This window comes from Myxocyprinus asiaticus, chromosome 20 (genome assembly GCF_019703515.2).
Source record: "Myxocyprinus asiaticus isolate MX2 ecotype Aquarium Trade chromosome 20, UBuf_Myxa_2, whole genome shotgun sequence".
NCBI lineage: Eukaryota > Metazoa > Chordata > Actinopteri > Cypriniformes > Catostomidae > Myxocyprinus > Myxocyprinus asiaticus.
Window position 1 is genome coordinate 43,924,431 of NC_059363.1, and position 23,446 is coordinate 43,947,876.

Below are 23,446 nucleotides of genomic sequence, written 5' to 3' on the forward strand. Positions count from 1 at the left end.
CTCCACATTCTTTGAATTGAGATTCACCCACTGAGTTTTGCACGGAGAGCGCTCTGTTATTTCAGATGGCGAGACAGTTTGATCAAAAATCAGTCAGAGGGACAGACAAAGATGATTAGCGGGCCGGATTTGGCGGGCACCAGTTGAATACCCTGTTCTACAGCATTTTTGAGCATCTTAGTGAGCTGACTTTTTTTGGTAGCAAAAACTACTGCTGACTCCAAAAATGCTGTCCAGATAGGCAGCTGAATAGTTTGTGAAACACAGGCATTGTGTATCACATATGTATTTAATTCTCTCGTATGTTGGTTATGCATCATCTGAGTTTTTTTTACAAGCATGGGTTCTGACCACTCAGACTGCTGAGACCGATGCCATCAGGTTTCTAGTGGGCATGCAGTCACTGAAATTTGATAACCAGGTGAGTGACTGACTGAATAACACCAGCCTGTAGGACCTTCAGCATGTCTGTGTGTAATTTTGGGTGCACAAACTCACATGAGCAGGTGTGATGCATGACCTAACTCTGTAAATAACCTACACTGTGACCTTTCATGAGTCTGTTGCTGAAAGAAGTGAAAAAACGCAGACATACATTTTTATATTTGAGGAAGTTAGAGGTTACCTATATTAACATATGTGGTAGAAAATTATGGCCATGTTTTTGTTTGGTTTACATGCATCTTAGACCAAAAAAAAAAGAAAAAAAAAAAGGTGAATTTATAGTAATACAAATTACTTTGTGTAGTAATTTTTAAATATGTGCTGGTGCTACAGATGAATCAGACTAATTAAAAATACATGAGGTTATGTACTTTATTCCCATTTTTCTTCTTTTTTGTCAGCTACTGAAAAACAATATTCCTTATAGAAGTAATTCAGTTCATATTATTAGGCTAAGAACTATTTAAAGTTAACTTTTTAACAGTTAATTTATGCAATAATGAAGATATTTTATTTATTTATTTATTTTTTGGCTGGGGTTTGGCAGGGCCGTTTCTGAGCATGGCTGGGGATTTAGGTATTTGTGTACCTAAATCCCCAGCTGCCTTTGATGCCCCTAAATATTTAAATATGGCACCTGAATAAATGCAGACAAGACAAATTTGATTGATTGAATAATCTACAGTGCTGCAACTACCATCAGATAGCTAGCTAGCACACTAACTTACTAAAACGAAGATAGCATCGAGTCTGTGAGCTAATCTTGGCTAGCTACACTATGTCTGTTGTGACCATAGTATTGTCTACTCCTTAGTTACATGTAAATAGCTTGCAGAAATGTCTGAAAACATGTACCTTTGAAAAACAGGACACAACTGCAGAACATTAGCTAAATGTTGCAATTTAATTCATGACAACGAACAAGCACCATCTAGCCAGGTAGTTGTCTTACATTCATTTATTACCAGTGGTCTGGCTGCATTTCTCCTTGTCTTCCTTTTTCTGTTTTCCACTCCCGACTTTTTTTCTGCACCCGATTGTTTTCCGATCCTTGCAGTTACATTCTTCCTTCCCCAATGGGCCACAAGGGGGCCACCTATAACTTTCGAATTGAGCCATAACAGCTGCCTGAGTCTTACTTGCAGCTTTTAGTATATAAAATAATAATAATAAAACAACCTTGCTTTGTGGGGCCCCCTGGTGGCTCGGGGGCCCTTATACTACTTATAACTAGAAACGGCCCTGGGGGTTGGGGTGTAATCCCTTTAAAAATTATTTTAAGTGTTAATTGATAAATCTGAACTTGTATTTGTTTTTTTACCTGGAATTTTCCATTTTAAATAGAATAGTTTTAATATGCATTAACAATAATTTGGCAGCAGCATTTTAAGTCTTTAGAAGAATTGTCTTTTAGTGTTGTGGGTTTAACAAAATAGACATTGGCATTTTTCTGGTTTGGTTTCGGAAATAGTCATAAGTATGTAATTTACGGCACATGTGTCTGTCAGTTGTTCTGTAGTTTAGCTGGGCTGTATTTTCTCACTGTCCAGCTCAGATCAAATGTTCCTCAATAATCCTGCCCTCTGGATTTCCGTGCTATTAGTACAGAAAACCATTCCTCTTCAGCCCTCAAGCTCCTGAGAGCCACACATACTGAGCTCTGTCATTACGATGGCCTGTGTTTTTCATTATAGTGCTACTTGTATGATAGACATAGTTCAGTCACCCCTGATTGATGCTCACTGCCATCCTCTGATCTTAAAAGCTTGACAAGAGAGAGAAAACTAAAGTGGAGGCCAATCCATTCTCTACCCAAACCCCTGACCCCACCTTCACATAATGACTACAGCAAGAGTATATCAGCGTGTATACGAGAGGCTGATAAATCATTAGTGAGTCTCTCACTCCCGGGATCAGTACAGAACATTCCAGTGCCTCCAATTATTCTGTCTAGCCATCGGAATTTATTTGTATTGCTTCCATCCATAAAATTATAACATTGACTATTAATTCTTCTTGAATGCAGTGCAACCCAAGGTTAATAATGGCTATCTCTTCAACTTTCAGCCGGAATGACAGAGTTGCCCTCGTGTATGCATGCGCTCTTGCTCCCTCTTTCTAAAGAGTATGCACAAACACACAGCATACAGATATACAAGTGGCCAGCAAGACATGCTTCTTAGACTGTTTATAGGTACAACTAGTTAATATGCCATTTATTCCCTAAAATTATGAAAATATGTAGGGAAAAATATGGAATGCCAGCTGTCACACACAAAAAAAACCCAAAAAAACATTTTACTATGTTGTAATACAATAACTACGCAACAATGACACATTTCTACCTAATGACGTGGATTATAAAATAAGATATTGGCTTTGTGCAAATTTTTATTTCATAACATGTTTCCATAATATTTAATTGAGTAATCTTTAACAGGTAACTTAAAAGTAAAAAGAACTAAATATTTTAAGATTGACTAATTCAATTTTGTTAAAATTACAAATACAATTTGAAATGTGTTTATTAAAATAAGCTTAAGTATTTATGTAGAATTGTAGACACCTTGGGTTTATTTGGATTTACTTGGAAAAACTTGTTTGGATCAGTTTTTAATTAAAATATTTGTATGCAGTTTTAATGTTATCCCTGAGAATTTGTAAAGCTGGGCATTTAAAAAATGTGATCATGGTAAAACTAACAACCCCAATTCTGAAAAAAATTGGGACAGTATGGAAAATTCTAGTAAAAACAAAAATGAGTGATTTGTGAATTCGATTCAACATGTGCTATATTGAAAGCACTACAACAACACATTATTTGATGTTTTACCTTATGAATTGAATTTTTTTTTATTTAGTTTTTTTAAATATAGACTCATTTCAAATCAGATGACTGCAACATGCTCCAAATAAGTTGGGACAGTTGACTGTTTAGCACTTTGTAACATTACCATTTCTTCTAAGAATGCTTATTAAGCGTTTGGGTACTGAAGACATGAGTTTGTTAAGTTTAACAAGTAGATTTTCCCCCCATTCATCCATTATGCTGTTCTTCAGCTGCGCAATTGTTCAGGGCCTTCGTTGCTGTATTTTCGCTTCATAATGTGCCACACATTCTCTAATGGAGACAGGTAAGGACTGCAGGCAGGCCAATCTAGCACCCACACTCTCTGCTTACACAGCCATGCATTTGTAATCCGAGCAGTATGTGGTTTGGCGTTGTTGGAAAAGACGCCATCTGGATAGCAGAATATGTTGCTCCACAATTTTTATATATCTTTCTACATTAATGGTGACCTCACAGATGTGCAAGTTACCCATGTCATGGGCACTGACACACCCCCATATCATAACAGACTCTGGCTTTTGGACCTGATGCTGAGAACAGCTTGGATGGTCCTTTTCCTCTTTGGCCTGGAGAACACGACGGCAGTTTTTTCCAAAAACTATTTGAAATGTGGACTCGTCGGACCACAAAACACGATTCAACTGTTCTACTTTCCATCTCAGATGAGACTGAGCCCAGAGAAGTCGGCCACGCTTCTGGACAGTGTTGATGTACGGCTTCTGCTTTGCATAATAAAACCTTAACTTGCATCTGTGGATGCAGCCATGAATGGTGTTGACTGACAAAAGTTTACTGAAGTAATCCTGAGCCCATACAATTGCACAGCTGAAGACCTGCATAATGGATGAATGGGGGAAAATTCAGCTTGCTAAAATGAACAAACTCGTGTCTTCAGTGCCCAAACACTTAATAAGTGTTATTAGAAGAAATGGTTATGTTATACAGTGGTAAACACTCGACTGACCCAACTTTTTAGGAGCATGTTGCAATCATCTGATTTGAAATGAGTGTAAATTTTCCCAAAAAAACAATTAAATTCACAAGGTAAAACATCACATAATGTGTTGTTGTAGTGCTTTCAATATAACACATGGTATATGCAATTTACAAATCACACCTTTACTGTCCCAACTTTTTTGGAATTGGGGTTGTACCCATACGGTATATACCAAATGTTTACTGTCATTGAATTAAATGTATTATAGGTATTTTTTGTTTAAATTTGAACTGTAAATCTGTTGAAAACGACGCAAAAAGAATCTTTTACTGAAGGTTTCTTACAAATTTCCTAAAATCAAGCATGTCTTGATGTTTACCTTAGGAACTATGCATACTGTAACTCTAAAAAAAATCTCACATCAAAAGAGTATAAGTTTTAAAAAACAGATTTTTTAACAATTTGTTATTTTTTTCTCTTATTAAAATGATCTAAATAAGGTCTGTCTTTTGAAAACAAATCTTAATACTTCAAATTTGGCTTTTATCTTGCATTAAGACTGCTTAGATATTTATACTCAAAAATGCAACAAAGATACAATAGTTTTTACAGACGTTTTTGCATTTACTTGTAATTTGAAGGTAATTTTTATTGAATGTATGAAGTCAGTACCCCTCAGATTCACACGGGTGTCCTAGAGTAACCACAGGTGGAGTTCAGCACATTAACTATGGATATGTTCTACTAATGTTTGTCTTAATTGTGAACACAATGTTTTATCATTTGAAATCAAACAAACTTCTTTTTGAGAAATGTTCTGTTTAAAGTGTGTTTATGCTATCTTTAAAATAGATGGCACTTGGTTGGATAATTTGTTATCTCAAGCAAAGACATTCATACATTTTTAAGTGTCGCTTAAGTGCAATAATAACGTTCTGTCTGCCTTTTTCAAACGTGCGATGCTCTGCGTAACTAACAGAATTTCAAAAAAACTTCAGTTGAAAGTTTAAAATAAAAGCTTTGGAAATCAGTGTCAGGGGTTTGTGACATTAAAAAGCATTTGAGATTTCATTTACTGTCAAATTATATAAATATGTGGGAGTCACAGCTCTTTGAAGTGTTGTCAGGAGTCTCTCCTCAGTGCTGTGCTTTTTCTCCTCCACAGATTCACGTCATTGACTTTGATGATGAGAATAATATGATTAATAAGAGCATACTGCTGCATGATGCCGGTGAAATATGGCACATCAGCACTAGCCCCACAGATAAGGGAGTGCTGACCACGTGCTACAACAAGAGTCTATCTCTTTATTTTCCTCTCATTATGTGTATTCATATAGGATGTGTATCAAAACCAAGCAAGCTGTCTGTATAGACCACATTTATGGGCATCAGAGGCGTGCTTTGGTTAAAATGATCACTCAATCACAGAGACATAAAGTATGCAAATAATAATAATAAAAAAACTTATGTTTATATATTTTTTTTAAATCCTCATTTCAATGTCGATTCTAATTAAATTGCTGTTACAAATAAAACAGTAAAGAAAGCTTCAATACAATGATTATTTTTTAATTTAAATCAATATAAAAACAGTACAACAGATACTACTATGATGCATAAATACTTTGCAATTTATATATATATATATATATATATATATATATATATATATATATATATATATATATATATATACATACACACATACACACACACACACACATACACACACACACACTGGCAGCCAAAAGTTTGGAATAATGTACAGATTTTGCTGTTTCGGAATGAAATTGGTACTTTAATTCACCAAAGTGGCATTCAACTGATCACAAACATTACTGATGTAAAAAACAGCACCATCACTATTTGAAAAAAGTCATTTTTGATCAAATCTAGACAGGCCCCATTTCCAGCAGCCATCACTCCAACACCTTATCCTTGAGTAATCATGTTAAATTGCTAATTTGGTACTAGAAAATCACTTGCCATTATATCAAACACTGCTGAAAGCTATTTGGTTCATTAAATGAAGCTTAACATTGTCTTTGTGTTTGTTTTTGAGTGCCACATTATGCAATAGACTGACGTGTCTTAAGGTCAATATTAGGTAAAAAAAATGGCAGAAAAGAAAGAGCTTTCTCTAGAAACTCATCAGTCAATCATTGTTTTGAGGAATGAAGGCTATACAATGCTTGAAATTACCAAAAAACTGAAGATTTCATACAAAGGTGTACACTACAGTCTTCAAAGACAAAGGACAACTGACTCTAACAAGGACAGAAAGAGATGTGGAAGGCCAGATGTACAACTAAACAAGAGGATAAGTACATCAGAGTCTCTAGTTTGAGAAATAGACGCCTCACATGTCCTCAGCTGACAGCTTCATTGAATTCTACCCGCTCAACACCAGTTTCATGTACAACAGTAAAGAGAAGACTCAGGGGTGCAGGCCTTATGGGAAGAATTGCAAAGACAAAGCCACTTTTGAAAGAGAAAAACAAAAAGAAAAGGTTAGAGTGGGCAAAGAAACAGACATTGGACAACAGATAATTGGAAAAGAGTGTTATGGATCTTAACCCCATTGAGCTTTTGTGGGATCAGCTAGACTGTAAGGTGTGTGAGAAGTGCCCGACAAGACAGCCACATCTATGGCAAGTGCTACAGGAAGTGTGGGGTGAAATGTCACCTGAGTATCTGGACAAACTGACAGCTAGAATGCCAAGGATCTGCAAAGCTGTCATTTCTGCACATGGAGGATTTTTTTTATGAGAACTCTTTGAAGTAGTTTAAGAAGTTCTGACATTTTTTTTTTTTTTTCAAATTGTAATAGTAATTTTTCATGTTATTAATGTCCTGACTATACATTGTGATCAGTTGAATGCCACTTTGGTGAATAAAAGTACCAATTTCTTTCCATAAGAGCAAAATCTGTACATTATTCCAAACTTTTGGCTGCCAGTGTGTGTGTGTATGTATGTATGTGTGTATATATATATATATATATATATATATATATATATATATATATATATATATATATATACAGTACTGTGCAAAAGTTTTAGGCACTTGTGAAAAATGTTGCATAGTGAGGATGTCTTAAAAAATAATGACATAAATAGTTTTCATTTATCACTTAATGTCATGCAAAGTCCAGTAAACATAAAAAAAAGCTAAATCAATATTTGGTGTGACCACCTTTGCCTTTAAAACAGCACCAATTCTACTAGATGCACCTGGACACAGTTTTTCTTGGTTGTTGGCAGATAGGATGTTCCAAACTTTTTGGAGAATTCGCTACAGTTCTTCTATCTGTTTAGGCTGTCTGAATTGCTTCTGTCTCTTTATGTAATCTCAGACAGACACGATTTTCAGTGATGGATATATATGTATGCACACTCAGTGACCACTGCAGCCTCATCTTTCTGTTCTTGCTTGACAGAAGTGAAACCCGACATGGCGTTCTGCTGTTGTAGCCCATTCATCGCAAGGTTCGATGTGTTGTGCATTCTGAGATACGCTGCCTGGCCAAAATAAAAGTCGCCATTTGGATTTAAATAATGGTTATGATGTGGGGTTGCTTCAATTGGTCAGGTCTAGACTCAGCAATGTTATGTGGCAATTAAATTAAGCCAGCTGACTACCTGAATGTACTAAATGACCAGGGTATCCCATCAATGGACTTTTTCTTCCCTGACGGCACAGGCATATTACAGGACAACAATGCCAAGATTCATCGGGCTCAAATTGTGAAAAGTAGTTCAAGGAGCATGAGGAATAATTTTCACACATGAATTGGCCACCACAGAATCCTGACCTTAACCCCATTGAAAGTCTTTAGGATGTGCTGGAGAAACTTTACGGAGTGGTTCAACTCTCCCGTCACCAATACAAGATCTCAGCCAAAAATTAATGCAACACTGGATGTAAATAAATGTTGTGACGTTGCATAAGGTTGTTGAAACAATGCCATGACGAATGCATGCCATAATCATTGCTAAAGGTGGTATTTACGATGGCAGAATTGAACCACTCCGTAAAGAGAAAACAGTGTAAAGAAAAATAGTGGTAGCTTTTTTGTCAATATATTCCTTTTTTCTTTTCTTTTTTTTTCTTTTTTGTCCACAGATCCAGTTTTTGTTGATCCTTTTCAAATATTAATCTCCATTTAGCGAGTGTATTCACTAAAAAAAAAAAAAAAAAAAAAAAAAATCAGGTTCCTAATATTAAGTATTATACATCAATCTAGTCAGTTGCAGACCTTGGTGGATGTGGCATATCTGAGAGCAACACTGTTCTCTCGAGCAGCAAGAGACAGTAGGCCCCACATATTACTACACTATTTTAGGGTTCCCTTGCTGTGAGTCCACTCTCACAGTCACACAAGTGGCTGTTAATATAATATGTGACACATTCTAGTACTCATGGCTCCAGGCAACTAAAAAACTTACACTAACATGAAGAAACAATTGAAAGTGAAATTTTTAATTAAAGCCTGTGTTTATATGACTGACATCCATGGCCTCCGGCCGTATGATGACAGTTTGGATCATAGCGAGCATTTCTTTTTTGAGTGAAAACTGGAATATTTTTTTATTCATTTCTCCTTCCATCTTCATTATGACGAGGCCAATGTGCAAGATGTCACAGTGGAGTTCAAAAGAGGAATGTAATTACCGTGACATTCAAGCTAATGGAGTAGCCGAGTGGTGCTCAGTCTGCCCCCCAAAGCCCCTCACCCCCACCCGCTCTCTGCCTTCTGCCGCTCTTAACGCCGAGCTGTCTGATCTGAGGACAGCTCATAACCTGATGCTGCCATGTGCTTCTATTTAACTAAACCAGCGGCAGCCGTCACAGCAGGCTTAAAAGAAACAAAGAAAGTGTGCAGTATGAAATCTACTAATTCAAGTCTTCATTACTGTATGTTATTCTATACATTAGCAAACTAAGATCAGGGAGCTAATAGTCAGTTAAACCTGATATCTCAGATGACTTGACGTTTATTTTAGTTTAGAAAATGGATGCTTCCGATTCTAAATACCGAGTCTGATTGGAATTTATAATGTTATAAAAAAGAAATTATATTTTGTGTAAAGTATAGAAGTATATTAATGAAACAATTTTTTGAGACAAAAAAGCACACTGAATTTGCACTAATTGAAAAATAAATACATTGCATCAACAGTACTTGCATATTTGGGGGATGCAATTACGTTGGTTGAATATTTACACTAAATATTTTTATTGAAAACATTTTGCACACAATTTCATCATTAAAAAATCAATAATAAATATTTACCTTTCAAAGTTCAGTTCATAAAAATAATTAATTGCTTTTAAATTCATCTTTATTATTTGATTGGTAATATTCTCTTTGGTCCATTATATTTCACTGCACAAATTCACCTCTAAAATTTTAGTGCTTTAAATTTGGTTGGAAATTCAACATTGTACATTCTGGCATTGCAGGGAAAGCAATAGAGTGCCGATGCACAATCTTCATTTGCTGCTACTAGGCTTCACCACTAGGTGGTGCAATCAGGTGTTGATGATGATCAAGTGCAACAGGGAGAGGACCTGGACAATTGCCAGTTTTAATAAATCAATTAAACTAATTAGACAATAAACAATAAAGTAATTTTAAACAGTTTCTTCAGTTTGACACACCACTTTGCTATGCGTGTCATCTTCCATTTTAATGTACAACATACACTGATCAGCCACAACATTAAAATTACCTGCCTAATATTGTGTAGGTCCCCCTCGTGCCGCCAAAACTGTGCCAACCTACATCTCAGAATAGCATTCTGAGATGCTGTTCTTCTCACCACAATTGTACAGAGCGGTTATCTGAGTTATCGTAGACTTTGTCAGTTCAAACCAATCTGGTCATTCTCTGTTGACCTCTCTCATCAACAAGGCGTTTCCATCCACAGAACTGCCACTCACTGGATGTTTTTTGTTTTTGGCACCATTCAGAGTAAATTCTTGAGACTGTTGTGTGTGAAAATCCCAGGAGATCAGCAGTTACAGAAATACTCAAACCAGCCCATCTGGCACCAACAATCATCCATGCGATTATCTAATCAGCCAATCGTTTGGCAGCAGTGTAGTGCATAAAATCATGCAGATATGGGTCAGGAGCTTCAGTTAATGTTCACATCAACAATCAGAAAGGGGAAAAAATGTGATCTCAATGATTTGGACCGTGGCATGATTGTTGGTGCCAGATGGGCTGGTTTGAGTATTTCTGTAACTGCTGATCTCCTGGGATTTTCACACACAACAGTCTCTAGAATTTACTCCGAATGGTGCCAAAAACAGAAAACATCCAGTAAGCGGCAGTTCTGTGGATGGAAATTCCTTGTTGATGAGAGCGGTCAACAGAGAATGGCCAGACTGGTTTGAACTGATTAAGTCTACGGTAACTCAGATAACCGCTCTGTACAATTGTGGTGAGAAGAATATAATCTCAGAATGCTATTCTGAGATGCAGGTTGGCGCTGTTTTGGTGGCACGAGGGGGACCTACACAATATTAGGAAGGTGATTTTAATGTTGTGGCTGATCGGTGTATATCTGAGTCAAGCAAAGTGTCAGAGCAAAGTGTTCATGGTTTATGTGGAAAGATAAGGAGCTGCAAGCTCAAATTCGAAGAGACTGTTTTACATAAAATGTTATTTTAACCGTTAATATTTTAATTGTTTTAGCATGTTAGATTAAACTTCCTTCTAGACACCCTGACTTTTTCATCTTTTTTTACATATTTATTTATTTAAATTGCATTCAATTGAGATGAGGACCTACAAATTCAAACTCAGAATGCCATTAATCTTGTTATATACAATTTGTCGCCAGTGAATGCTTTCCCAACCATTGTGTTCAACCTGGGATGATATAACTCTGTATTTAAAATAATTAAACAAGGTAAAAGGTGCTTTAAAGCAGCAAAACTGAAGAAACAGTTTAAAATTAAAAAGTTAGTTTAATTGATTTATACAAATTTACTATGTACTACGTCCATTGACTGCAATGCAGGTGGAAATTTGATGACACTACTCATCGGAGCCAAATGTGATAACACACAGATTGTGATAAAGGTTTATTTGGTGAGGACCTCTCCCTGTTGCTCTTGATCTTCATCAACACCCAATTGCACCAACTATTGGTGACGCATAGTAGCAGCAAGTGAAGATTTTGCATCGGCACTCTGCTGCTTTTTCTGCAATGCCAGGATGCACAAGGTTATATTTCCAACAGAATTTGAACCACTGAAATTTTAGAGGTGAATTTGTGAAGCGAACTGTGATAGACCTAAATATTACCTGTCAAATAATAATGATGAAAAAAACTTTGTTAGGCAAAGATTTATTATTGATTTTTAATGATGAAACAAAAGTTTCAATTGAAATATTCACAGCTTAAATATACAACTGTATGAAAATGATTCCCAAAAGAATGCAAGCACTGTTAATGCAGTGTTTATTTTTCAATTAGTGCTATTCAAAATGCTTTTTTAAAAGACATTTGTCAGTAATTTACTTCCATAGTGAGGAAAATGAAGCCTATTGAAAACATGAATATTTTTTTGCATTTTGAAATGATTCTCTTGACAATTAAACATACCCCCCCCCCTTCATTACTGTAATGTACAGATGTAAGTGTACATCATGGCAGTATTTTATTTATTTATTTATTTTTACATTACCATAATTAGGAGTATGTTAATATGTGCTAAGTTGTCTTCAATTTTTTTTTTTTATTTTTTTTTTTATGTCACAATGGAAAAAGTCTTAATGGTCCTAAAAATAGGCTTCATTGTCTTTATGAAAAATATTATTTCTTATTTTTTCTTTTGATTTTTGGTGTGAAATATATCTTCTTGAGAGATTCACACTAACGCACCTTGAGCACCAGTGTCTAAAAAGGGGTTATGAATGATGTGGCCACTTGAGGCAGCATAACCTGATAGAGACTGAAACTGCACACCCCTACACTGCTCATTTGGCTGAAGAAGAACCAGTGACTATATGATATTTAGTATATATCATATATTTATGGGTGTCTATGAGTGTCAATAGTGTCTATTGTGGTTATGTGTGTGCGTGTTTATGTGAGATTCTGACCGTGCTTGTGTGTATTCTGTGGGGCAGCGTCTGAGAGTCGGGTGCTCACATGTGCGGCAGTGTGGAGGATGCCCCCAGAATGGGAATCAGGCAGCTATGCGTCCCCAGATGATTCATCAAACAACACACAGACCTTGGAGCTTCTCTGTCACCTTGACAACACGGCCTATGGCAGCGTGGCGTGGCATGGCGTGCGCTATCGATTTAACCCTGTAGCTTCCCCATTCACCTTCCTCTCTCGCTCTGCTATTCTTCTCTCCTGCTTTTTATTTAATTTCACTCTCTGTCTTGCTTTGTCTCTCTCTCAGCGTTTTGACTCTACCTCCTTTCAATCTATTGTTCTTTTCTTTTCTACTGTAGATGTTACAGAAATCTATTTGCTCACCTGTCTGTTTCGTTTTAGTTTTCACCTACTGCCTTTATTTCATGCACCATAATTCACAACAAGGAATAAAAGGAAAACAAAGTTGTGTTTTGAAGCTTCTGCCAAATGGCAGGCCCTGGTACTCACATCCATCAGATGAGGGAGTTGCGCATGCTAATGGAATTTCTCTTCTTCTTTTTCAAAGTCTGAACTAAAAACAATACATTTGTACATTTTCCTTACTTTATTGGTAGATACAACTCAGAAGCTTAAAGGAAATGTTTACCCCAAAATGGAAAGTCTGTCATCATTAACTCACCCTCCGTTTGTTTCAAACCCGTATGACTTTCTCTCCTATGTGGAACACAAAAGGAGACATTTTGCAGAATGTCTGAGCTGCTGTATTCCAGACAAATGAAATAGAAGGTTATTCACAATGTCAAGCTCCAAATAATAATAATAATAATTTTTAAAAAAACCTGACTATACCAAGAAAGTATAATTAAAGTACATTAAATTACATACGACTCCTGCAGTATATTCCAAGCCTTTTGAAGTCATATGATCACTTTATGTAAAGAACAGACTAAAATTAAAGTTTTATTGAAACAAAGATTTTCATATCATAATGGCCTACAGGTATACTGGGTATGGCAAACAGTTACCACTTTTTCAAAGCAATAAAACAATTATCAGCATTTCATTATCATGGTATTATTCTGTTATTTAGTCCTGCACTTTTATTCTAAGAAACGGGCTTTAAGGAATAGGTTTCTCTTAAACTCCTTGTTTCCTCCCATCATTCATCTATGTGACAGAGGACAAAGGACACTGCACTGGGACTGTCAGAGCAGATGCCTGATTCATTAGACAAACTTCCAGTGTTTGTATTATGACATACTCTAGACCATCTTAACTTATGATTGAATATATAATACCCTTATGATTGATTATTATGCCTCAATCACCGTAAACGCTGCATAACTCACTTGTAGCTTTTTTTAAGTGATATAGAATTTTTTTTAGCAGTGGCATCCCTAAACCATGACAAACATGGCAGGTTTGTGTGTTTGAGTGTGTCTTCTGCTGAAGAGGATAAAGTGCTTCTAGAAAGTAATTGCTGTTCTTGAGAGAAAAGAAGAAGCAGTTGTGAGAGATGAATGTTCAGTGAATGACAGTGAAGCCCCATCCACTGATGGTGTCTCCTTAAAATCAGCACTCAGTGGGAAACTGATGCTATTTCTGATTTCTACTGTTTCAGTTATTTTATTCTGCTCTCTGAACTTTTGAGCATGTGTGTTTGTGAATGCGTACACAATTCAAAGATAAAGTGTGTGTGTGTGTGTGTGTGTGTGTGTCTGTGTGTGTGTCTTGTCTGTGCCTGTGCATTGTCTCTGTCTCTCTGTGTGTGTGTTCTCTTGGCAGAGGTCAGTGAGTCCTGGTGTGGAGATTGATAGTACCAGTGTCTGCCCACCTATAACTCCAAGAGCTATGAGATTCTCAGGGGTGGAAGATGTGTGTTGGAAGACCAGTTTAGCTTACATCACATTTATGTCCTTGGTATACACTTTCTTATTAAAGAAACTTACAAGAGAATGCACATATTATCTAAGCAACTTTTACCAGAATAATATTTACAAACAGGTTTGTCGAGTGCCCTGCCCAACCTTCCATTGTTCGGACTAAAAAGTTAGTCCCATCACAAACTCACGTGTTTAGGCATGTGTTGGGGCTTCATTTGGCTGTTATTTAGAGGTTGGTTGTCGAGTTCAGCATGATAGTCTTTGAAGGGGCAGTGACATCTGAGTGGCACAGAATGGAGGTAAGATTAATCACTGCCTGAACCATCTCTGTGATAATCTTCACCTTGGCAATGAATATACTGGTCAAACCTGCTGAACTAGTGTGTTGTGGTCCCCAAACTACATCTTAGATGGGACAACCTCCAATCTGGGCCTTCATAAATGACCTGACATTACCACTGAGTCAGTACTAGGAAGTAGGTGGTTCCTACAAGGGTTGAAGAAATTGGACAAATGGATGGGCAAGGAATGCGCTACAAATCAGCAAGTCCAGGTCTCTGGTCTCAAAGATGGGGAAGGTTGTAGACTGATGTTGTTTCATTATCTCAGAAATGCCAATTACAACTATTTCTGATAAGCAAGTAAAGAGCCTTGGTAAATGGTCCAACAGCAGCATGTTGGCCACAACAGCAGTGCAGGCCACCTGCCAGAAGCTAGGAGGGTGGTTGAGAGAAGTCAACCTGTCAGGGCAGCCTGGAAAGTACAAGGCCTAGTACCAGCATGGCATCCTGTTGAGGAAATTGTGGATGTTGCTGGTGCCTGAGTTTCCCATCTTAATGCCTGCAAACTTGAAGTAAAAGGTGAGCAATTTATTCTGGAGTTGGTTGAGACTGCAGAGCCTCAACTGCAAGTTTTGACTGCCCCTGAAATCACTTGAAGAGGAATTCAATGGGTCTCGGAGAGAGGTGATGCTGTAGAAGGACTCTGATGACCAAGAAGGTAATTCAGTTTGCCGCAGTAACCAGCGGAAAAGTTGGCCTTGGAATTTTCCTAACCCCTGGTCTGGCACAACACAAGGAAAGGAGAGACGGAGGTTGGAAGAGAGTATCAATGGAGCACATTCTGAGCTGTTTCCCAAAAGCCTTGGAGGAAGGCTGGCACCACTGGCACCATGATCAGGTACTGAGGTCCATTGCAGAAGCCATCAGCCTTGGAATCAGCAAGGGCAGCAACTGAACATGCCCCTTCTCTCGGTTGATTACATTGGTTAGAATGGTTAAGCAGTCAGGAACAGGACCTAGGTCTTTTCCTCTAAACAAGACTGGCTGCTTTCAGTGAACTTAGCGAAACAACTAAAGTTCCCACAGCACATAATCAAGGCTACTTTGAGACCAGACATTTTTCCGGACTTTGAGGGAACCAAGAACATCCTCCTTTTGGAAATGACTGTGCCATGGGATGATTATTTTGATGAAGCCCAAGAGAGGACAGTGATCAAGTATGAAGATCTGGCCAGTGAATGCCAGAAAAAGGGGCTGGTGAAGAGTTTGCAGAGTGCATTGGATGTAGGTGTTTTGCAGGGCAATTCCTCTTCACATCACTGGAGCAAGGGGAAAACCATCTGCAACAGAGAGTTTTCTGAAAGACTGTGTTCTTTTCACAGCGTAGCATCCCCGTCAATATACAATGGGCATTGGGACCCATACAGACTGCAGGGGGAGTCTTCATTTCAAACTTTACTGTTATACTGCTAATTTAAAAATCTTTCAATTTTGGCTCCCCTGAAGAGAATAGACAAAATATCAAAGCAAAATGTACAGAAAGAGAAACTTTATTGTCAACTACTGGGTTTTATGTTGTCTTGTGCCTCACAGACATGACTTTCAGAAAAGTATTGCTTCATTTTGAAAGCTGGTGGATGCCTTTTAATCAATCGCTATTAAGCACTTTGGGGCCGATATAGCATTTTTTGAGAATTTGTTCATGGGACATGCTGAGTGTGTAGTGATGGCAGTGTGAGACAGTCTAATGGCTGTGTGATGGGTTATCAGAGCCACCGCTGCTAGATCAATTGGAGCCAGAGAAGAACAGAAAGCAAACTGTGTTACTGTATATAGGTCAGTCAATACTTTCAGTAATGGAGTAATCTTGCTGCTGTTTGGTGGCCAGTCGATGCTCACATGCCACTTACATTGTGGACATTTGCTACACATGAGCTCCCTGCTTCCTTCTGACTAACCTCATCTTTTTCACCTAGCCTTTCTCCCTTCAGATCAAACTTAAAACATTTACAATTTACCCTAGCATGAAATATACATCTTTCTGGTTAGTTTTATATGTTAAACATAGTGCAGATTTTTTTAAATATTTAAACATTTAAATTTTAAATGTCATCTCCATTTATATAAAGTATATTTATTAACTGAGGAGCCATTTTTGTCCAAAGCAACTTACAAACGAGGAAGAAAACAACACATGCCACAGTCATATGGACCCAACAGTAATAGCAGTTTTGCTATATAATGTTAAGTTAATCATAAGAGTGCAAGATAGAACAAAGAAACAGGCAAAAAAGCCCAGTCTCTTTGGGAGAGCGACTTTAATACAACATTGGACAACTGGATACTTGTGAGTATATTTTGGGAAGTTAATTCTAGTGTTTTTCAACTGGTGGGTTGCAGGTCTGTTCAGACTGAGTCGCGGATAGCAGGGAAAGAACATGCCATATCTTTCCCATTGAAAATGTTTCAGCGGCCGGCCTAATGATTAATCATTTTGCACTTCTTTTTTTGTTGACATCAACAACAAAAATAATGCCACTTGATACATGCCCATATACTTGAAAACTATGAACAAAATTATGCATGATAAATGAAAATACAACCCAGGATGCATTAAATGCACGTTATATTTTGTACTTGCCACTTGATGTCCAATGTAAAATTTGGGTCCCGAAACAAAGTTGAGAACTAGTTGAAAACCACTGCTCTAGACTAGAGCTCAACTCAGCTAAATTTTCCAGATCTTGACCCTACCTGTCCATGCTTTGCTGTATATCCAGCATCTTTGTTTTATTCTTTGGCTCTTGTCCAAAATTATTAAGGTTCTGATGGAAGATTATTTAAATGTCATTGAAACATTTTTGCTCCATTATAATAGACCTCAACACAATATCAACTTTATTTGGTGTTGTTCCCAGAAAATTCTAAATTTACCACTTTACAGATTAATAATATAGCACTCTCCATCCTTTTGGCCAGATGAATAATTCTCATAATTTGGATGTTAACATCTTCCCCATTCATTCGTAAATGAGTTTCAGATGTACCTATTGAATCGGTTAGTGTTCTACCATTTCTGGCTGGCAGTCAGTCTTCACCAAATTGGGCTGATATCATCTTCAGACAATGCTGACCAAAAGTTATCAAAAGTTTTTATTTTTATTTTTTTATTCTTAACCTATCTTGGGTTACATCATTAAATTTGATGACAAAATACCAAAAAGGATCTGAAGCTACATATCAGCAATGCTAACGTATTGACATGAAACTTGCCATGTGTTCCAACTGTGCCCCACATAAATGGCGGAACACTGTGACATTACCATATTAATTTGGTGACAACGCCACCTATTGGTCAAAGTGTATAAGCCGTTTAATTTCTGTTTTAAGTAATTCAACTTGATACTTGATCACCTTGATTATGCCATCTCTGGGGATAATTTTAGGCAATCAAATATATTATTGCCATTGTTGCTGTTGGTGTGCTTGGCCCCATAATTGCTTTTGCAGCTTTATTTTATGATTTGATTGTGATTAAAAAACAAAAACAAAACTGGATGCTTCAGTTAACTAAAATGAAATGCTACCAAATACAGTTGGAAACTATAGATGGCAGATATGGTGGGTACTGCGGGTTAAATTAATTCTGATGGACCAAGTTTCTGTGCGGTTTGAATTTATGTATGCAAGGATGTACTGTATGTGTGTGAGTTAAATGAATCCCATCTTACTATTTACATTTTCAGTAAATGCTCTCATCTCCTCTTCTTTCAAAAGGGATATACAAATAATAGAGTGTGATGGATTCCAAAATATGACTTTGACATTTTAACTGTCCAATTGTTCATCTCACACTGATGTTTTCTGTTGCTGTATTGTGCATCTGATGTCTGGATAGCCAGTGATAACAGAGCAATGCCATGCAGTAGTTACCATACCTCACAGCCAAACCCAACATCATTCATGCATATGCAGAGAGAACCATTCAAACATTGCTTTATATGGTAAATCTAGTGGAGACAGACATTGAAAATGGATGGCTGTGAGTTCCTCAATCTCTTCTCTTGTGTCTCCTGCAGTGTATTGTAGGAGCCCATGGGTGATGGCAAGCATGTGATCTCTCTGGCTGAAAACCATGTGCTGCTGTGGAACCTGCTGGAGAGCTCCACTAAGTCCACAATGAGATTCCAGCTCATTATTTTACAATTGCTGTATTTTACAGGCTCTCTTCTCAGGCAGGAGTTCAGGAGTCATGACAGTAGCACTGCATGTCAGTTACCATATTTAGTTTCATACCAGAGAAACACATTTACAGTCACCATTAGACAGCATGGACACTACATGTTTCAATAAATCTCTTGACTTGTTACTTTAGGATTAGCTGCAAAAGACACTTTTAAAATGTTGTGTTGTGTTAAAATTATTCACACAAATAATTATACACCGATCAGCCACAACATTAAAACCACTTGCCTAATATCATTTAGGTCCCCCTCGTGCCAGCAAAACAGCTCTGACCCTTCAAGGCATGGACTCCATAAGACCTCTGAAGTTGTCCTGTGGTATCTGGCACCAAGATGTTAGCAGCAGATCCTTTAAGTCCTGTAAGTTGCAAGGTGCCATCTCTTCCCCAGGTAAACAACGCACATGCACCCAGTCGTCCACATGATCTAAAAGAAAATGTGATTCATCAGACCAGGCCACCTTCTTCCATTGCTCCATGCTCCATATACCAAACTGTATATTAAACGATGTCCTGACTGCTTAACGGGTTTAACTATCTTTTATTCTGTGTGCACGTCATGTTTAGAATACACTAGGTTTATTGTAGGCTACATCACAGGCCTATTTTTTTCTTTCCTATAGCTTTACATCGTAACTGTTATTGGTTAACGTTCTTTACTGAACAGCTGTCACATTAGATCAATGGCTAATGCACGTTGTGAAATACATGTATATTTTCAGTGCATATTTTTCTCTCTCTCAGATTTGGCTTACCTGTTAATTATTCCCTACAATGTTCTGACTGTTTTAATATGTTAAGTAAATTTACTTGGTGAATTCCATTTAGAACAGGCTGTTAGGGTTGCTTTATTGGTCCTACACTATTCATTCAATTGTTTTCAATTAATATGCTTGTATTCGCTAACGTTGATTCAGTGAATTTGTGTCAGGTTCTGTATTTATTGTAGACGAGCACGCCACAGATAAATGCCTCTTTTCAGCGGAATTTAGTGTCAGATTTGGAATAGATTACGTATTTTAAATAGGTCATATAAACATTTTTTTTTTTTTTACTGTTTTCTAAAGGTTGGTTCCATTTTAGACTAGTCGACTCCACAATTTTCGTTTAAAGTCAGTGAAATTAGTTGTTCCGCACATCCCTTGTCATCACTTACTTATTGTAAGTGATGACAAGGGATGCCATTATGCCATTTCAAGCCTGTATGACTTTCTTTCTTCTGTGCAACACACAAGGAGATACATACAATAGCATGACCAGATTTTGTCAAGCTACGAAAATACGTTTTTGTCTGTGTAGTCCACTGGTCTGACAGTCCAAGTGTAGAGCAACTTTAGCAGGGTCACTGAATGTGCCATTAGTAAGAAAGGCTTTGCACTGAATACTCATTAAAAATCATCTGCAGTCATTACTAATTAATGCCTCTCAGACCGGCACTCACAGGCTGCAGTGTCACAGGCTTTTGAGAACATAACCTTGACTCGACATTTGACGAACCGCCACGTGTGAAAACACTCAGGCTCTCAGCGGATGCTGGAGAAAAGGCCCACCGTTGACATCACGCCATGTCTCTCCATGAGGTCCCACTAAAGTCAGCTTTGCATGCAAAGTGAGAGGAGGTTATCGAGTAGCAAGGCCTGCTGAGTGCAGTACGCCCATTATAATGAGAGTGAGAGAGAGGCCTGAAGAGGGGGAGGCAGAAACAGAGAGAGAGAGAGAAAGGATGTTTGGAAAGCTCTTGGCACAGCTAGAATCCAGCAGTGTCGTGAAAAATGCTAAACTGCCTCATGCAAATGCTCACTCATACCGCCCCCACCCTCACAACACACACACACTCATCAATGCCCTCCCCCATCCTCTCATCCCTCTGTTCTTCAGAAAATCTCAGGTTGATGCGTTTATCTTACGCCGCCTCAGTCTGCCAGTGTTTTATTTAGAATCACTGAATTTCAAAAACGCAAAACGAAGTGAGAAACATTTTCACGTATCTACACTCACAAATGTGCACCTGCCAAACCTACAATCACATTTGGGCAAACAAATGCAAATGTTGTTGTGCTGGCTAGCTCTTTACTTCATTTAACATCATTAATGGCAATGTTGGTTCTGTTCCAAGACCTTGTGAGCTGCCTAGCTGTCTAGTGTCAACATAAGCAGCTGTCTTCTAAGTCAGCATCCTTGCTTAAATGAAACCTCATAAGTGTCTGATTATGTTGGCTTGACAAAGTCTGATGTGGGTCCAATTAGGTCTAATGGGATACAAAGTGGTCTGGTGTGGTCTCAATGGATTCTGATGTGGTCTAATATGGTCTGATGTGGCTTCTTGGAGGTCTGATTAGGTTTAATTGGGTCTGATTTGGTTTAATAGGATCTGTAGTGGCCCAGTGTGGTTTCTTGTGGGGGGGGGGTATAATGGGATCTGAAGTGGTCTGATTGGTTCTAATATGGCCTGAAGTGGTCTGATGTGGTTTCTTGGGGGGTCTCATGGGATCTGAAATATTCTAATTGTTTCTGAAGTGGTCTAATGTTGTCTGAAGTGGTTTCTTGGAGGTCTTATGAGGTCTAATGTGATCTGGATTTATTTAATTGGGTCTAATGTGGTCTGATGTGGTCTCTAGAGGTTCTGATATTGTATAATGTGGTTTGAGGGGGGCATAAGTGGTCTGTTGTGGTCTCTAGGCAATCTAATGAAATCTGTTGTAGTCTGATATGGTCTGATTTGGCTTCTTGGAGGTCTGAAGAGGTCTAACCGGGGTTTGATATGGTCAAATGGGATCTGAATTGGTCTAATTAGTCCTAAGTCAGTTAAATGTGATCTGAAGTGGTTTATTAGGGATCTAATGGGGTCTGACGTGGTCTGATGTGGTTTCTTGGGGGTCTATTGAGGTCTAATGGGAGCTGATGAGGTCTAATGGGGTCCGATGTGGTCATATGGGGTCTAATTTGGTCTGAAGTGGCCTGATGAGATTTCTTTGGGGTCTAATAAGGTATACATTTGTTCTGATGAGGTCTAATGGGGTCTGAAGTGGTCTAATGTGGTTTATTGGGGGTCCAATGAGGTCTACTGGGATCTGATGAGGCTAAATGGGTCTGATGTGGTCCTGTGGGGTCTAATTTTGTCTGAAGTGGTCTAAAGAGGTATAATGATATCTGAAGTGGGCTAATGTCGTCTCTAGGAGTTTTGATGTGGTATAGTGTGGTTTGGTGGGGGGGGGGGGGGGGGGTCTGTTGCTGTCTCTAGGTCTTCTGAAGTTGTCTGATGGTTACTTGGGATATAAAGGAATCTGAAGTGGTCTAATTGGGTCTGATGTGGTCTAATGGTGTCTGATGTGGTTGCTTGGAGGTCTGATGTGTTCTAATGGGGTCTGGATGTGGTCTGATGGGTCTGATTTGGGTTTTTAGGAGTCTATTGAGGTCGGATCTGAAAAAACATAGTGGGATCTGAAGTTCACTTGAACATTAGATTACGCCCGTGGGTATCAATCTTTTCACAGATTTCCTATCAATGATCCTGAGCAACTGAAGCTATGGCTGCTCACTGTTCACTGGGATATCAATACACCCATTGAGTCACTAAAAATATTAAGGGTGTGCAGTGAACATTTTTCCCTTGATGATTTCAGACCAGCCAAGGGATCCGACAATAACGTGCTTATGTCACGTGAGAGGCAGTTTGAACTCCACCATCGGCCGGAAGCGAACATTTTTAGTAAAAAAAAAGTTTTAAATATTGATCTGTTTCTTACACACACCTAGCATTTTGCTTCAGAAGACATTAATTAATCCACTGGAGTCGTATTTTATTTTATTCCACAGAGATTAATTTTATGATGGCTATATGTGCTTTTTGGAGCTTCAGGATTTTGGCACCCATTCACTTGCATTGTATGGACCAACAGAGCTGAAATATTCTTCTAAAAATCTTCATTTGTGTTCAGCTGAAGAAAGAAAGTCATACACATCTGGAATGGCATGAGGGTGAGTAAATGAGAATTTTCATTTTTGGATGAACTATCCCTTTAAAACTATCAATACTGTCAATCCATCATCAAAATTTGTCGTGGCAAACTTTACCTATCTAGTTTGGGATGTTCTACATAGGTGACAACTCTGCACGACAAACAAATTGAGCTATTTACATGAAGCTTGTAAAAGATTCCCAATTGATTCCAATAGAGTTTGTCATTTGCATGTTGCAAAGCTAACAACGTGATACCCAATAAGCATAAACAGAAATATTGGGTAAAATGTTCAATACTGAATAAGATTATAGAAATATTTTAATTGATACTTGTCAGCAGTAATTCTTGATTGGTCTGACACTTTCACTGAGCTTGTCGCAATGCATTCTGGTATTGCCTTCTCACTGTAGGATATATGCAATACTGCCTTTAGAACTGGGCAAAAACAAATCATTTTGAATGCAGCATAATTATGTTGCATTCCATTTGGCACTGCATTTGTGTCAGAAACATGCCTATGATTCCATAGAATCCTGTCTAGGTAGGTGGCTCACTAGGTTCTGGAACGGAACTGCAGTGTGGTGTGGTTGGCACATGCAGCAGGACGTGACTGTGCCAAAACATGGCTGTGTTATTGTTCACAAGCTCAGGCTGGTGTTTGAGCTGGAATATTGAATCTTTTCTCTCTGTGGTCAATAAGCTACAGTACAGCA

General features: G+C 38.0%; 1 pseudogene; it reads left to right on the top strand.

The window, feature by feature from the left end:
• The first annotated feature begins 265 nt into the window (after window positions 1-265).
• Window positions 266-23,446, top strand: part of LOC127410985 (EARP-interacting protein homolog) — a 95,355-nt pseudogene continuing 72,174 nt past the window's right edge.